The sequence below is a fragment of the Mixophyes fleayi genome, chromosome 1, assembly GCF_038048845.1.
Source record: "Mixophyes fleayi isolate aMixFle1 chromosome 1, aMixFle1.hap1, whole genome shotgun sequence".
Classification (NCBI taxonomy): Eukaryota; Metazoa; Chordata; class Amphibia; order Anura; family Limnodynastidae; genus Mixophyes; species Mixophyes fleayi.
Genome location: NC_134402.1, coordinates 158,840,132 through 158,858,811, shown reverse-complemented (window position 1 = coordinate 158,858,811; position 18,680 = coordinate 158,840,132). Strand labels below are relative to the sequence as shown.

At 40.6% G+C, this 18,680-nt stretch overlaps 1 protein-coding gene across 1 annotated transcript in view; it reads left to right on the top strand.

Moving 5' to 3' along the window:
• Positions 1 to 14,019: 14,019 nt before the first annotated feature.
• Positions 14,020 to 18,680, top strand: part of NPFFR2 (neuropeptide FF receptor 2) — a 164,855-nt gene continuing 160,194 nt past the window's right edge. The window contains exon 1 of the mRNA XM_075189550.1: positions 14,020 to 14,421. The gene's annotated coding sequence lies outside the window, so the exon portion shown is untranslated. The remainder of the gene's footprint in view (positions 14,422 to 18,680) is intronic.

Genomic DNA, 18,680 nt, shown 5'->3' with positions numbered 1-18,680 from the left:
GCCTGAGTTATTGTGATGCCTGCTTTTTATACTATAATGTTGTACCTTGTACTGTCCTACTGTTTGTACCTGTACGGCACTGCGGACACTTTGTGGCGCCTTATAAATAAAAATGAACAATAATAATAATAATAATATTAACCCTTTACAAGTTTTTTCAGCCATAACTAGCTTCCAGTTGATCCGGACTTCCTGTCGAGAAAGGAGTGGAGACTGAATGCAGGTACTGCCTCTCCACCTGTATCCTGTAAAGCTGGGTACACACTACAGGGTTTTTGTCCAATAATCGGCTCAACCAGCCGATATACAACCGCTCGTTCGAAAGTCGGGTAAGTGTGTGTAGTGACGCGATGGTCGAAAGTCTGCCTAAATGGACAATTGTCGCCTCATTTGGTTGGTCGCACCGTTTAATATTTTGGATCCAATCTCCTTTCCATTGTGTAGTGTGTATAAATTTCTGACCGATCCACGACAATCCCCCGATACTTCCTCAACCTGGGGGGCGTGTGTATGTAAATTTGTAATGCCTGTACCAGTCCCACATTGTGCGATATCTGCATATCACAGACTATTAATCTTATAAAGTCATATTAACCTTTATTATCTAATATTTGTAAAATACCCAGAATATACCATACAGTGTTCATGCAACAGTTTTATTGCAGGAAAAAAAAAAGTACAAAATTTTTATTGCAGAATATGACAAGTGAAAAAAATAGTATTACACTTTAAAGGTGCTAGTGGTTTGTGGCAGAACAGTTCCAAACAGCATACACATTTCAACAAAATTTTTCTCAAGGTTTTTTATTTTTTTCTTGATGTCACTTGGGTTTCAATTCCCTTTGATTTCTTTACCTATGAAACAAGGAAATGAAAAATTGTTTACCATTAAACTTCTATATCTGTAATTTATATCCACACCCAGAAATACTCTCATTTGCTCACCTTGCACGCTGCTCGAGATCAGTTTATCTTGTGGTCCCTGTGGCGCGATTGCATTAATAGCCTACTTAACGTCCATATATTATGGAAAACAGGCGCCATTTTGGTTCATTATAACAGTACAGGTATGTGCCCAAAGCATTAAGTTGTCTATACATGTTCACTGAAATACCTTCGTGAATAACTGCTTTGATATCTTGGTATTCAACATAATTTTTTTCTTGTTTGATAACAGGTGTTACATTAGTGGTATCAGTGGTATTTAAACTGGCCTTCTCACCATTAATTATTCACTCTGACAAAAAAAATCTATGTTACAAATCAAGCGTTTGCATTGCTTCGTGTGAAACTAGAATAAAATAAAGTCCTTCAAACAGGTTCACTAAATGTGCTACTCACATTTTTTAATGTCGTAGTCATACTGGTCTAGTACTTTTACCATCATCTCCACCTCTCTTGGGCTCATTGGCTTTGGCTTTTGCCCTTCTTGAGCATCTCCATCCCTCACCTTAACTTTTCCAACATTTTTTGGCCCTTCCAGTACCATCTATGTTTCTGTCTCCATAGCTGCAACCCCCACTGACACCTTCCCCTCACCCACAACCCCCACTGACATATTATCCTCACTCGCCATCTTCTCACACTCCTTGGCGCCAGACAGACTACTGTCATGTTATACACTCAGACATGGGCGATCATTTTTGCTGTGGACCAATCAGCGATGATGCCCGCAGAGAATGGAGCATTCCATTACATACAAAGGGATTTTATTATTAGGGAATAATTATTGCATTACACTTTACAAGTTAAATGTTTTTTTAAAAATTTTATGAATGGTAATAAACTTCTCTTTTATAGGAATGAATGAAGAGACAGTGTTGCCTTCTCTTTTTATGCGACTTTGGGTGTTAACTATAGTGAAAGCTCTGCCCCTGTATCCTGATGTCTTTGGTATATCGATAAATGTTGCTTCAGTGTGTACGAAATTAAAATCATTGCTCACGACAACATGGCTGTAAAAAGTCGCTAACGGGACGGCCGCTCTTCCCTTTATCGTCTGAAACAAGGTTATTGTGTATGCAGTCCATGGACCGAGTGATTGGACCATCGATCGGATGTAAAATCGATCGGCATAAATAGTTGGTGGAAAATTCTGTATTGTGTACCATGCTTAACTTTACCCGATCCTTACCCAGAACCCACCTGACGTTAATTTAAGAACAATTCATAACAGCATCACTGCAATAATAACAAACACATGTATACAATGGATAACATAGCATGAAAAACTCTTCTATATAGGCATGTGTACAATGTTCCCTTATCCCCATGTAATGAGATACAGCACTTGCACTCTGGTGAGCTGGGTAACACTAACAGGGCTAGAAAAAGTACATGTTGTTATTCTCCACCTTTTGGGGCATATTTTAGAAGCACCGCTTAATATGAAAGATAGATTTAAATCTTCAACAAATTGATAAGGATTGAACTATCTTTTCTATTTTTTAATAAACTTCAGCAGGGACTGCAGTTACGTTAAACTGCTGTGCCTGTTAAGTTTTTCACTTACCTTTTCGCAGCCTCTTCAGTGCGAAAAGGAGGATCTTCACAGCATCTTCCTTAAATTATCGGGCATGAACACTGAGTGTTATGGACAGCCGGGCACGTGAGCAACGTAAGAATTATTAGCCCTGCTGGGCCTGATTACCTCCTGTGTTCCTCAGCTCCTATTGGTCCTTGCTAGTATTTAAGTCAGGGAGGGCTTAGCCTCCTTGCCTGTTACAGCTTCAATCTCTGGCTGCTTCTCTGCTTCTCTGCTCCTCTGCTTTTGTGATTTAGATTTATTCTTTCGTGTATGACCGTTGGCTCACTTACTGGACTCTGTTGGATTGGTTGTGACACTGATCTCTGCCTGTTACCTGGAAATTCTGTTTGCCGCCAGCCCTGACCTCTGCCTGGACCTCACTACCGTTGCCTGCTCTACCCTTTGAGCATGGCCCGTTATGGACTTCGCTGTCTCTACCACCTGCCCTCACCTGCGCTACGGTAAGATTATAAACTTGTACTACTCTGAGTTTAAGTGCAGGGGACATCCGAGTACCTGTGAGCGCGGTCAGCTCTATGGGAAATGCTGCTATAGGTGAAGACCTCTGCTACCTGTTCTCCTCACTCGCCATCTTCTCACACTCCTTGGCGCCAGACAGGCTCCTGTCATGTTATACACTCAGACATGGTCGATCGTTTCTGCTGTGGACCAATCAGCGATGATGCCCGCAGAGAATGCGGAAAGATGGTAAACATAGTTTATGATATTTGCCATAGCTCTAACACTGAGAGCCATTGTAGTGTGACCATGACTCATGTGACAGGGAGGATCACATGATCCCTCCGCACAAGTGCTGGCAGGCTCTGCTCTTCGGAGCAGAGCTGTTTTCAGTAAAAGTTTTCAATTATGTTAATGTACTCTAGCTTCAGCTGGCGTACATTAACATAAGAAAAGAGCAAATTTTTTTTTATTGATAAATAGCGTTACTGAGCACTCCTCATACACTGTTATGGGGACTGCTAAATAAAACGAAGAGATATAAGATAAGATAGATAAAAGATATCTATTATATCTGTTGTGATGCAATGATCATAAATACCAATTTTGTGGTTAAGCCGCGAAAATGCTAGTTTTTGGGGATTTAACTGAGGATTTATGTTTGTTAAATAGGCCCTTTTGTGAGAAACGAGGGACAGGCTGATTAAGGTGATATCTGTTACAACTCTGCCTGTGTTTTGTATGTGGCAGCAGTGCCTTTGGTCCATCAGAGGCAGGGCCGCCTTCAGAAAAAATCGGGCCCAGTGCGGGCCCCCGTGCCACCCGGGCCCCCCCATGAGTGGGACCCCCCCCATGAGCAACACATACTTACCTGGGGCCCGCCGCTGGTCTCCACTATTCTGTCTTCAGCCTGGCTGTCACCGTGACAGCCAGGCACCAGGATCCGATCGCAGGGGTGGAGGAATCATTCCCCCTGCGATCATGTGATCTGTCACAGGCAGTACAACAGTACCCCCCGTACCCCCCTGATGGCGGCCCTGATCAGAGGTGCTGCTGTTCTGCTCCTGAGCTTGCACCATGCCTGATGGGGTTAACCTCCTTGCCAACTGCAGAACTGCACCTGGCTCTCAGCTTCTTATACCTGCCTTTACCTGTACTCAGTGCAGTTCATCCATTTATTCCTGGCTGCTGCTGCCCTGTTCCTGTGTTTGCTCCATTGCATGATCTTCTGTTGTGACCCTCGGCTTGATTCCTGGACCCTGCTCGTTTGCCTGTTGCCCTGATCTTTGGCTCGACTTCTGGACCTCGCTTATTCACTTGTGACCTTTCCTCTGCCTGGCTAATTGGATTTTGATTATCTGATCTCTGCTTGATCCCTGCACTCTGTCTGCTTACCTGGACAGCCTTGCAGTGCCGTAACTAGACATTTTAGTACCCTGGGCGAGACAGGGCACCAGCGCCCCCATCTATGTGGGAGTGGCATTTGACAAGTGGGTGTGGCCAACCAAATGTGTGGGTGTGGCTAGCACTTTACTGAAAGAATTCTGTTACACATATTTGCAAATGCAAATATACACATATATATATATATATATATATATATATATATATATATATATATATATATATACACACACAGTGGTGGGATTGAAATAAATTAACAACCGGCTCTTTGCCCTAATGACCGTTTAAAGTATGCAGAAAATATATAGCGAACGGTATTCTAATATCTAATGCACTTAATACTCTAATAAAAAAGTGTCTGTCTGTTAGGGAATTTAGACTGTAAGCCCCAATGGGGCAGGGAGCATTACTATAGGATAACAAACAAGACCCAACAACAAAAACACTTTGTTAGAGCTTATGTTCAAGGGCCCCTATAAAGGATATAATTAAGAATTATATTAAAAACAGGCTGAAGTGCCTCAAAGTCCCAATAAACACCAGTTCGTTTTGAAGGTCACCAATGTCCGGTGAAAAATCTCAAACAAAAAATAACACACAAAACAGCAATTGCATGTGCATATGGGGTGCAAGTTTGTAGAGAGAGAGAGAGAGAGAGAGAGAGAGAGAGAGAGACAGAGGCAGCGAGAGAGAGAGAGACAGAGGCAGCGAGAGAGAAAGAGTGAGAGAGAGAGACAGAGGCAGCGAGAGAGAGAGCGAGAGGCAGCAAGAGAGAGAGGGATAGAGACAGAGGCAGCGAGAGAGAGAGAGAGAGAGACAGACAGAGAGAGAGAGAGACAGAGGCAGCGAGAGAGAGACAGAGGCAGCGAGAGAGAGAAGCAGCGAGAGAGAGAGAAGCAGCAAGAGAGAGAGAGAATAGAGATACTACACAGTTGTAAACAAAAGCTGAAAGAGAAATAGGGAAATGTGAATGAAAATATAGAAGGTAAAGAGAATACAATTATTGGCAGATTACAGAGACCACAATAGTGAAACAAACTCACCACTTACAAACATGTCAATAGTTATGATAAAGTGAGACCTGATTTGCAGTAATTCATTGTCCATGTAGTCTGTGATCACCAGAACAGCAGCCATTTGTGTAACTACAGCTACACATTATTCACCTGCCTGACGTCCAAACTGACAGACATACAAAACACAGAACGTTATCCAACCACTAATCATATAATTACATTTAGTTCTACAAATACTGAAAGGTGACAATAACATATAGTGGGTGTGTGACTCAGAATACAGTCACAATATGACTACAGATATCTGGGTTACATTCCTTATACTCGGACATCTTACTGGAGCCCACGTGGGCAGATATTGGGCAGTGCTGTGTGGGTGACAGACAATGACCATTAGTACTATATATAGTATATACTCTCACTGTTTAATATCGATAGCTCCATCGTGTGCTTCTGACTTACTATTGCCGCTTGTTGTTTCAATTGAAACACATTGGCCACATTACCAAATATATGGGGAAGCCTTCGCTGGTAACAGCCAGTAAACCTCACTCCTGGGAATGTCAGAGGAGAGGAGAGTGCACACACGACGCAGCGGAGCCTTTCAGTCAATACAGAATGTGCCTTTGACTTCCGCAGTGAAACGCATGTGCGTTCCACAGACAGGAAGTTCGGTATTTGCGTTCCAAATGCCGAACTTCCTGTCTGTGGAACGCACATGCGTTCCACTGCGGAAGTCAAAGGCTGTACATATAGAGCTAGGTAGCGGGCGGCTGCTGCGCCCCTTTGGGCTTGCGCCCTGGGCGACGGCACCGCCCGCACCACCCTAGTTACGGCTCTGCAGCCTTGTGCCTTTTGGACTGGGGTAAACTTATAATACCTGTTCCTGCCATTTTACTATACAGTCTCTTTTGGAACCTGTTCTTATCCGTGGATTTGAGTTATCTTTGTTTATGTATTTACCTGAATAAAGACACTTTGCTTTATACTTCCGTTGCTCTTCGTGAACGCACTAGGAATCATAACAATATCAAACTTGTTTCGTCACACAGCACCAGCTGTGTGACGAAAGCTGAAGCCTCCAGACTTAGAGCTGACGAGAAACTGGTAACTATTTACCTAGCAACCAACTAAACAATAATGCGCCAGCTGCATTGGAGGAGAGGACTCTAATGTGGTAGTTAGGCAATCATCCTGAGTGCAGCGGTGGACATCCCATAGACATGTAGAACTTAGTAACCACTGCCAATTAGCAAGGAGAATGCTGATAATCGATCGGGCATGTGGCTGAGATCACCGATTAAGTAAACACAGGGGGCACATACTGTCATCGGCTGTCAGGATGTAATGTTAGTAATATGATCAGACAGGCAGTGGCAGGTAATACACATGATACTTTAAGGTACAACCTGCTGCTACTAGACCTGCTGCTAGAGAAAGGATGCAGACTGCTGTTGCTAAGCATCTGATCCGGCATGCTATAGAGATCATCATGTTTCTTAACACTTGTAAGCACAAAATGTGCTTTTCCGTACTGTATATGCACAGTAAAAATATGTATGTATCTGTCCATTGCACTTATGTTTAGAGATCGGGAATGGAGAGAGAACAAATGGGCTAATGCAGTCAGAGTACTGCAAGGGTATTCTATGTACCATACATTGTATTTAGGGATAGAAGCAGGTGCAGGAATAGCTCTAAGGAGGCGTGTCTGATACGATGATTCCTCCTTGCTGCAAGATATGAGCTGATGATGATGATGATCATCATTGTCAGCATGGACTTGCATGGGCATTAAATAAAAGAAAATACAAAAGAATGTGCCTACCCAAAAGTGAAACCAACACCTGTGCTGCTGGCCTAGGAGACAAAAAGGGTAGAGTCTTCAAAAAATGTTAATACCAGCACTAGGCTACACCAGCAAGGGCTAGTGGCACTAAAGTAGGGAAACACTAAGTGTTGGGTCCTCTTGCAATAGTGCCAATCAGCCCTAGGCCAGTCAGCAGGGGACTGTATTCCCTAAGGAGATCTGGTCTGCAAAAAATGCGGGCCCTCTCTCCCTCTAGGAAAAATCATCCCTGTCCTGACAGCAATAGGGCTATTCCCACATCCCTGGTGAAGTGGTTGTGGGTTAATGTGCAAAATTAAAGTGATAGAGTAACAAGCTGACATGGTACACTACTGGTCCCAGCATTCCCTGGCCACCTTAGAGTATTTGGATATGCTGGTACTGGTAGTAATACGACAAGTGACTTGCTAACAAGAAAGCTGCCCAGAGAATGACCACTTTAGTGCATTGCACTCGTACAGTTGAGTGGGAAATTTCCCATGATCTGAGAGCATAGCTTTGTGCTGGTATCAGCATGTTCAGGGGGACACCATGATTCTTGTCCACCTGATTTTGTAGAAACCAGCCTATGCAAGTAGTATTAGTGCTAGTTTTGCTTTTTATTTAAAAAAAATAACTGAAGCAAATGATATGCTTAAAGCATATCATGCGCTTTTGCATATCGTATGCTTTAAGCATATCTTGTACATAGTTTGCATACTATGAAGCGTCGCAAGCATCTTAAGATACCTTCGACTTCATACTATGCCAATGGCATGGTTTTCATTGATACAATTTATACCTACATTTTTGGCATAAATTGCGTCCAGCTCTACATGAGCCTCAATTTGTATATTGTTTATTGTTATCCTCCCTGTAATGTATATCAGTCATTGAGATACTCTTTCTATTATATAGAGGTAAATAGAATGTTCTCCATATTGTATATTTCATTAAAATGCTCTCTGTATTGTGAATTGATCATTAAGCAGCTCTCTGTATTATATTAGGGTCACTAGATTGCTCTCTGTATTATATAGAGGTCCCTAGAATGTTTTCCGTATTGCATATAGGTCACTAGGATGCATCTGTATTGTATATCGGTCACTTGGATACATTATGTATTGTATATCAGTCACTATGATGCTCTCTGCATTATATAGCGCTCAAAAGAATGCTATCTTTATTGTATAGCAATAACTAAAATACTCTCTGCAGGGACGCCGAGAGGGGGGGCCCGGGCCCCGCAGTCTAGTATTTTTTATTAAACAAAAAATTCTACCTGCAGGTGGGGGGGTTGTAATGTAGCGGTGACTTAATGTTTTTGTGGCGGTGGCGTGATGTGGCTGGGGGAGTGGCATGATGTGGCTGGGGGGGTGGCGTGTTAAATGTTATGTTTTATTATAATGTATGTTGCATGCTAAAAATGAATAAGTGCTCAAAAACCCTTAAACATATATGTGTGTGTATGTGTAAGGGTTATTAAGCGCCTCTTAATTTTTATATAAAACATACCTTATAATAAAACATAATTTTATATATGCTTCGGAAAGTCCATGGAATAATTTGCAGTCGAGATTCCAACTGTAATTGCCAGCAAAGTGCACAGCGCAATGTCAGCGTGCCACATTGCCGGCAATTGAATCTCCCCCATATTAGTTTGGAGTTATGTCATTTTCTCTCACTATTGAATTTATGTTTAAGGGTTTTTGAGCTCCTCTTCATTTTTATTGTGCGTTTATCTTTGTATGGGGTTGCAGAGCCCCTAGAGGCAGCCATTTATATTATACACTTACAATTGTGTTTCATTATCTGACCATTTCCAAATATATAGGTATCTGTGATTATTTTTTGCACACATATTTTGTTTGTTATATAATTATATACAATCCATTAGAATGTAAGCTTGCAAGCAGGGCCTTCTTACCTCTTTGTCTGTATTATTGTTTGTATTACCCAGTATTGTTTATTACTGTATTTGTCCGCAATATTGTATATAGCTCCCTAGGATGCTTTCCCTATTGTATATATGTCACTATAATATTCACTGCATTGAATATTAGTCAGATGTGGCAGGTAAATATTTGACTATATTTGACTTTACTCATATTTTATTCGTATGTAAAAATACACCTACATTAGACAACCCATGGTCACAGTTTTTGCCATTTTTCCACTGTGGCATGTTTGCACCCTGGTTGAAAGTTTACATCTCTCCCCTACCATGTTAACAAATCTAGGTTGGCTGTTGGACGAAATACCCAAATACTTCAATGGTTTATTACCCCTGTACCTTACAGCACTTATCAACTAAGATTTACTTTCAGGATCCTGCTAACTATTCTTAATAAGAAATCAGCCTAATCCTACAGAGCACCATATTTCTGGAACGACATACCTCAGTCACTAAAAATTGTCCCTTTTGTAAAAAATTTCAAAACATCTGTCTCCCTGTTCTATAAGCATGTTTGTGTTTTCAATGCTTAATGCCTTATGTCTGTAATTAGCTCACAATATATTTTATTAATAATAATAATAATAATAATAATAATAGTAATAATAATAGTAATTGCAGGACACACTGAATAATTATCCCCACCCTCTAGTATTCTGCATATAGTCATAAAACCTCTGATTTTTCTGAATGACATAAGTGGGAAATAAAAATTTAGCACTCGTTCTAGAATTATATAATAGATCATTATAATAAAAAAAATCCATGTTTGCTTGTAAAAAATATTTGTATAATTGGCACACTCTAGCATTAGAACAAGTCTGTTATCCAGCCTTACTAACAATGTCTCTGAATGAGGCTATTAACCCATACCGCAGATCTTAGGTTGAATAAAGGCAGTGCCACATGACTTGCCTTCGGCACCTGGCTTCCGGCAGCATCATAACATGACAATGCTGTCAGGGGAGAGGAGCCGAGAGGATCCAGGAGGCAAACAAAAAAGAAATAAGAAGCGGAGAAGCAGACAAGAGAAAAGAAGATGAAAAGGTAATTACATTAATACAAAGAAAAAGTAGGAAGAGGGGGCTGGAGAAAACAGGGGGAGAGGGGGTTACAGAAAATGGAGGGAGAGGAGACTGGAGGAAATGGGGTGGGAGGGAGGCTGGAGAAAAATGGGGAGAGTTAGTTGAGAAAATGGGGAGGCGGCGGCTACAAACAATGGGTGATGTTAGGCGCCGTCCATGCACCCTTCTTAGGTGCAGGGGACGGCCACCTGTTCTCTGTGCCGCACCGGGACGAACTTCTGGTTCCCTCTGCGCGATTGCGCCCCATTCGCACTGCTCTGAATCAGCCCTTCTTGCTGTCTATATAAACTACACTCTGGCACCATTAGAGTTCACACCAGCTCCAGCACTTCCTGTTTTATTCTCCATAGTGGTTTGCTGACTCCTGGCTTGTTCCTTGGCTTCTTCTCCTGGACTCTGATTTGGTACTGTACAGACTGTTTGGCATTGACCTCCTGCTTGTTCCTGATGCTTCTTCTGGTTCTCCCTGTGTACTGCGCTGCTGTTTGACTTGTCCTGGTCCGTCTGACCAATCCTGTCTACCATCACAGCGCTGGTATCTGACTTGGAGAACCGCGACCTGCGCTTCCCACACAAGACCATACCTCCTTGCAGGGGTCCCTGGTGAAGACCAGGGGTGCGTTAGACTCCTCGCCTCCCTGTTCAATTGCGCAAATACCAGCTGGTGCCCTCTACAGTGTCTATGCCCTAACAAACCATGACAGGTGGAGAAGGGGCTACAGAAAATAGGTGGGGGGGGGTGGGACTGGAGAAAACGTGAAGTGAGGTGGCTGGATAAAACAGGAGGGGGGAGGCTACAGAAAATGGTGGGGAGAGGGGGCTACAGAAAACAAGGGAAGTGAGGTGGCTTGAGAATTTGGGGGAGAAAGGGGGCTACAGAAAATGGGGGTATGGGGTCTTGAGAAAATGTGGAGAGAGGTGGCTGGAGTAAGCAAGGGGAGAGGGGGCTACAAAAATGGTGGGGAGAGGGTGCTACAAAAAATGGGGGGGAAGAGGAGGCTACAGAAAATAGAGGAGAGATAGCTGGAGAAAATTGGGAGGCAGAGGGAACTAGAGGAAATGGGAGAAGAGTTGGCTGCAGAACACAGGGGGAGAGGGTGCAAAAGAAAATGGAGGGAAAGGTGCTACAGAAAATGGTGGGAGAGGGGGCTGGAAAAAATGGGGACACAGGTGGCTGGAAAAAAGAGGGCTAGAGGGGATTACAGAGAATGACTGGAGATGGGCTAGAGAAAATTGGGGGAGGGGAGGGAAAGGGTTATGTTCAGAAATTCCCATTAGTTACATAATATTAATTTAAAGGAACTATTTTTTTTTAGTCTTTGCCCACTATTTGTTTCTCCCCTGTTGCTATCTAATAGTATAATTAATTTAACATCTGCAGAATACATTAACACATTAACAAAGGTAATTGAAATGACATACATTTTGCAGTAAGCTGTTCATTGATAAAACTCATGTTTGAGAACAGGCTGTGGGCTGGGGGCATTTAAGAGAAAATCTGGTGGGGAGGGAGGCAGGTGCAACAAAATCTGATCGGCAAAGGGACATGTGGGATAAAAGCTGGCTAAGGCACCTACGGCAGGGGTGCATATGAGAGAAAAGCTGAAGGGCAAGGGGGCATGTGAGAAAAGCTGGTGGCAGAGCCGTAACTTAAAATTTTAGCACCTTGGGCGAGAAGGAAAGCTGCCGCCCCCCCGGTCCTCAATTTTAACCAAATATAAAATATTCATAAACTGCGCCCCCTTCAGCGTTGCACTCTGGGTGGATGCCCTTATCACACAGCCCTAGTTATGGCCCTGGCTGGTGGAATGGGAGTGGCATGTGTGACAAAAGCTGATGGGTATGGGTGGCATGTGTAAGAATAGCTGGTGGGCAGGGGCATGTATTAGAAAAGCTTGTGGGCAGCAGGGGACATGTCAGTATATAACAGGTGAAAATTGTTTTTGCATTGTTCTGTAATCTTACATTTGGAGCCTGCTCTCTAGATATCCTGTGTATGCTCCTGGGCAGCAGAGAAGCCTGGACAGTATTTTGCGTCAGACATCGGTACATCTGTACATCAGCTCATCTGGAATGTAGCCTTACCAGCCAGGCAGCCAGCCAGGAGGAGGTAAGAGTTACTATATTTATTTTACAAGTGTGTGAGGGACTGGGAAGTGAGTAGGGGTGGTAGGTTGAAGGTGCAGAGGGTGCCGAGAAATCTTGCAGCAGCCCTGAGAGAGTATGTGTGTGTGAGTGTTGGGAAATTTAATAGGCAATTGAATCCTGGAGAAGTTGGGCAAAGATGAAGGCGTGTCACCGTTCATCTGCAATTGAATCAATGTGGCCGTTCTCATGAACATGTGGCTCAAATTATGGGGATCAACTTATGACCTGGGCATGGTCCCTCCACCACTGTGCTGCCGCTTCACATTAGCGCACATTGTTTTATACTATTTTTTACCCCCCAAGACAAAATTTCCTGCTGATGCCCATGTGTGTATTTGTCTGTTTGGCAGTGTTTGTCTTTATGCCTATAAGTGCATGTTTCCACAAACCCTAAATTTCATGTTCTATGTATATGCTTCCAACTGAAGTCACAATAACATTACAGACAGAAGATTTCTACTGCATAGCCGTTCTACAGTACATGCATGGTCATCTATTTACTACTACAAAAAATATTTTTCGATTTTTCCACCTACTGTATATTGATCAAGAATGTGCATTGAAATCTAACACATCCAGCTGCTTCAATTAAATGCAAAGTAATTGGTTCCTATCTCTTAAACTGCCATTGATTTATGACATATTCTTCCCCTATCTCACCACCCCTCTTTTATCCTATTCAAATCCATGATTCCTACAGCAATTAAAATCAATATGAAAAAAAAAACACACTGGAAAATGGGAGCTCATTATATTTAAAGGTAATAGGAGCCAAACATTCATCAAAAAGTGTCACCCTGTTAATATTACTTTAAATCTTTACACTTTGAAAATTAAAAAAAATGGAAAAGAAAAAGTCAATAGATTATAGGTAATGATGTGCAGGTGGGATTTTTCTCAGTGGTTCTTTTTCACTCATAAAAGTCAAGAATGCAGAAGTACAAGTCTACAATTGGAGTTTGAACATGGTTGAAATGACAACATAAAATAAAATAATATTTTTTAATATACAAGAGGATAAAACGTAATTAGAAACAAAAATACGTGTTGCATTGTAGGGATGACAAGATCACTAGCCCCAGGGGCCATGCGAAATCGTTTATGGAAGATAAGTCAGCATTAAGTAGGGAAGGGATGAAGCATATATACGAGCAGTTAATGTCCGGTTAAAAGGATAATTTTATATTCTTCAGCAAGGCTCATTCTGACTCCCTCTTCTTTCCAAAGTATGACTATTTTTTCGTTTCTGCTTTACAGAGTTAAGAGAATAAAAAAAACATTTAATTGCTAACATAATCTAAACGCTGCTTTTAATGAGCTGGCTTTGTGAATATTAGCAGCATAATCATCACACATCTTCAACTACCAGTGTTATATTAAACATTATTAAACCGTTTACTAATCCAGTGAGAGTTTCTTCACCAGACCTGGTATCTTGTAATTCTGAATTTACTTGATTGCACGGGTCTCTTCTTCTTCTCTTACACGTTAGATTCAAGGAACCATAGCACAGTTTTGTGTCTTGATTTGACAGCTTTGCACATGCAGTTTCAGCCCTGTCACAAGTAGAGAGATCTCACCACCACTGCTGAAATTCACGATCCATATACCAGCAGCACCCTAGTTATAAGGGGAGGTACAGACATGGGCACAGCCCCAATCCATCTGACTCTTTCACAGCCCTATGACGTGAAATTGTCATCAGCAGCAGCTCCACAACATGCAACAAAAAGAAGGGAGGTGAAAACGTGGTGATGCGCTCTGCTCTTACTGCCTGTTTAAATCTGGGTGACAGTAGCTTTTGGATCAGCTCCTGCGCTTGAAAGAACACCTGCTCCCTCTGTAGCTGGAAAGTATCTTCTTGTAGGTCATCCAGTTTTTCTTCCCTAGAGATATATCAGCTGCAGCTTAAGAGACTTACAGAACGTATCTGCTACCAAAGCACCCATTTGTGTACCGATTTCTATAACCAATATCTCAGTGAACCTACCTCTATCCAGGTAAGAGCAACTTGCCTACAGCTTTGTACTCCCTACTTCAACTTGCTGTTTAATAAACAAAATAGTGAAAGTGCACAGATAGTCTTATGTTTATTGCAGAATGATGTACGAAAGTATTCACAGCAATTAAATCTCTGTCTGCTGACAGACTATTATTAGCTTAATTTATGCGCTCCAAATTCCAACCACCCTAGTTTCAGTGTTCCACATCGCTAGAATCTAATAGAGAGGCTTTTTGTTGTTTGTACATTCCTTGCTTATTATTGCGCTGTATTTGAATGTTCTGTCCTTGACTGTTCATGTCATCCTTTGGCATATAGAGGGCCATTAGGGAGAGTGGTATGTAGTGTGTAGAGCTGTTAAAGTGCTCTTACATTAACAGTATACTACTAGCTGGCAAATCTGTGACTACATGTAATAAAAATAAAAGCAAATGGTAACATAGGCATAGTGAAAGCAGAAAAAAACATCAAAGTTAATTAGCTTTAAATGTGGTGTTAAACCAGAGAAAGAAAACACAACCTCCAACAGGCAGCTGGCAATTTAACCTAACTAGAAAATTGTTAGTGAACCTCTAAGTAGCAAACTTATTAATGTCCCAGGTAAGTCAGACTCCACAAGTAAGTTATTTGCTGAATTTTCTTACAGACTATATGCCTTGTAAAAAAAAAGGCAATTTTTAAATTAAGGTAGTTAGTCTGCCATCACACCTCATTTGATAGGTAATTCTAAAGCTTTCCTACCCTTAAAATTAAATAGCATTTTGTCTGCTAATGTTAAAGATGCCTTCCCTTAAGTCGCAATGTATGTCCCCTTGTTAGCTGCACAGACCTGGATATGCAAAATTAATTAGAAAACATTTTTTTAACTCTAAACACATTTATATTTGTTTTACACAGTGATGTGAAGTAAAGCTGCTTCTTATAGATAGTACTTAAGTCAAGCCAGCACTGTCATTTCTATCAGTGATGAAATAGCAAATTTCCCAAGTTCCATTAAGAATCACAGTGGCAGAGTTCATGTATGGCAGCTTTAGTTATACAGTGCTTTAAGGCAAAGACTTTAAGTCACTGTAGGCACAGACTAGATTCATGTTTAAAAATCAATAGGATTTCCCAAATGAAACAGAAATAAATTCTCCTCGCCAAAGGTTTACAATAATCTTAAAGTAATTTTGAAACTTGGACGGCTTTGGAAATATATTTCAGAACAAAGTATATGACCCGGTAACCTTTCATCTACATCACAGTATTCTGTATTTCCATTTTTATTTCCATTGTTGACCCTGCTATGTAGGCTTCTTATTTGAGCATTTATTTAACACATTCCTATAGATTGTGTATTTTGTTTGTACGTGCTTTCCACTATCTTAATTACAACGTCATCAATTCTAAAATGACTTTGTATTGTTTCTGAGGTGTAATAATTGAGTATTGCTACTGCTATCTTTTATATGTTTACAGACTAGAGACATTATTAGCTTCAAAATTGTGTGTGATTATTACAGATCGGTAGTAGTCCTAATGAACATCCAAGCAATTTAAACAATATAATAAATATGTTTGTACTTTGTACATCTTCACATTTGTTTGTGAATATTTTATTGCCTGCTGGAACCGGGGTACTTTCTTTGGAAGTATTACTGGTTTGTGTGTTATAGGTCTTTCATTCCTAACAAATACAAGTGTGTTTTCACTTCCTAGAATATATATTATAATATTTATACAATTATGTAAATATGTTATTTAGTGTGCAGTGACTTCTCAAAGTCTGTTGATGTCACTGCTACCATGAAAAGGTACTATCAACACAGTGGAGGGGATGGTCTTCATAACAAAACAAAACATGTCATTATAAATGATGCAGTGTTTTGTAAAGGAATGTGTTGGAAAGCTCCATTATATGTAACATAACACAATGTAATATGTTGTTAGTCGGTCTGATTAAATGTATGATAGTTTTAAAGTAATGTGTTGTTACCTTCTTCATGCATGCATTGCATTCTTTGGTTTGCCATAGCATTTTCTATAGTGGTTGAATTTCAGTCTATTTACATGAGTTTCTATATTTTAGGTTTTATGTATTCATTATTTTCTTCAATGATATGTCTTTCACATTACCAGAATTGAGTTAGAATAAGAAAATAATAAGGTGAAAAAGTACATACACGTTTATCTACAAGCACATGTGACCACTGATGCTATTGTTTAACGATTAGTATAGATATATGTAATACTTTCACACTACTGTACTATACAGTGCATTGAGATCTTCTATTATAGGTAGAATAAATTACATTTCATACTGAGAAATGATATACAGTTCTTTGAGATATATAATGTGATGGAGTGCCTGTTATTCAGAGTGATACTTATACTCATGCCATTTATCTCTAACTGCTCCACCCTGCCATTATAACATAAAGACACATACTTGGTTAGTGTGGCAAGATTCAAGCTACCTATTTGCTTTGAGAAGCACTAGATATAAACCAGAAGCCTGAATTTAATGTGTTTTATCTGTAAATATAATGTGGTAAATCTAAGAACAAATGAAAGTAATCATTGATCTTTCATACATTTATATATGTTTATCTCTTTAAACTGTTACTCACTTTAACTCCTGTACTATGATCTGTCTATTATATTCTCACTGATGAGTTATGCTACAGGAGCAGTACTTCATGAGATACTCATGCCTGCCAGTTCTTGTAATGGCTACTTCTAGGCTGACAGCTGGGACTACTTTGCACTTGGACTGCAGTCATATCATATTTCAGTAGTGTTCAGCTAGGTACACACTATAGGTTTTTCACCTGATTATAGTACCAAGCACACGATGAATGAATGTTAGGTCTTATATTGCATTAGTGTATATGCTCCAATGAGTATATTTTATCGTACCAATGCACATTATATTGTTTCATTTGATTTGATAAATTGGCTGTATAAACGATGGAAACGATGTCGGGCAAAATCTGAAGTGTGTATGCACTCACTACCAGCAGTGTAGGCAGATATCCATAGAGTTTACAGAAGCACAATCTTTTTAGCAGATGTTTATGACAGATGAAGATCACAGATGTGAATGTAAATCGTAAAGGTCTGTACAGATGAATCGGCATGCTGATCAGCACTTTCGGTTGTGGCTAATCTCGTTAAAGATATCCTATTTCGAGAAATTTTCTGTAGTCTGTAACACCAGTTTACCACAGACATCTGGGTACAGTTATTATACATTTATCATCCTTATAGATTAGAAGGACTCATCAGTAGATACTAGAATAAAAGTCCTGAAAGACTTGGTATTCGCTATACTGAATATAGGAATAGGAGTAGGAATCTTTGGTTACCTGCCATTTGCTTCAGAGGTCCTGATATGTTAGTGCTATGGACAGGTTGGGCAGCTAAGTAGGGGGCATGTTTTTTGACTCACTGATGGCAGAGCTCAGGTGGCAAATTATTATGATACATAAGACTGGTACAATTGGAGCAAAGATTACCTTGATCAAGAGCATGATCGAGTTCTTGCCACAAAGCATGCCCATTTATTCTTTTACAGCTGGAAAAATGGAAAGAAAACTAGCAAATTCAATGACAGAAATACTGTCACTATTCTGGAAAAATTGGAGCTGAGGGAGACCTGCTCCATATATTTTGGGGTTGCCGATTACAAAAACCACTATGGATAGAGGTCTTCACTCTGACTAAACAAGTAGCGGGTACTAATCTTGAAATGTTTGCAGAAATTGCCTCATTGCCTCCTCCGCCAATTTCCCCCCAGTATATGATATGGACACAGCCTCTTTGCCTCCAGAGCATCACTTGGACAGCAATAGTAGTTGCCCCTACCTCCCTACATAGCCAAGATTAAAGTAGTGATGTTGAAAAACTTTGTGATGGAAAACACAGAACTCAGATACACCATTTTGGCATTTTCTCCACTAGTCAAGTGGCATAAGTGACGTATACAGTACTAAGCTGAGTGGCTGAGTATCAACAATGCAGACTACTAAGCACACTGACGCAGCATTTTCACCTAGACAGCATTAGCTGCAAGCCTCTCTATAAGCCCGATTACTATTATATCGGGTCCTACCGGAGAGCACAGATATTGCTCAATAATTGTCTGCATTTCTTATCAAGTGATTGGTGATTGCATAAATGTATTTGAATTAGACATATCTGTTTATATTGCATATTATGAGTAGTGACCATAATTGCTTAAGTCTTAGATTTCCCCCATCTGCTCACCATATT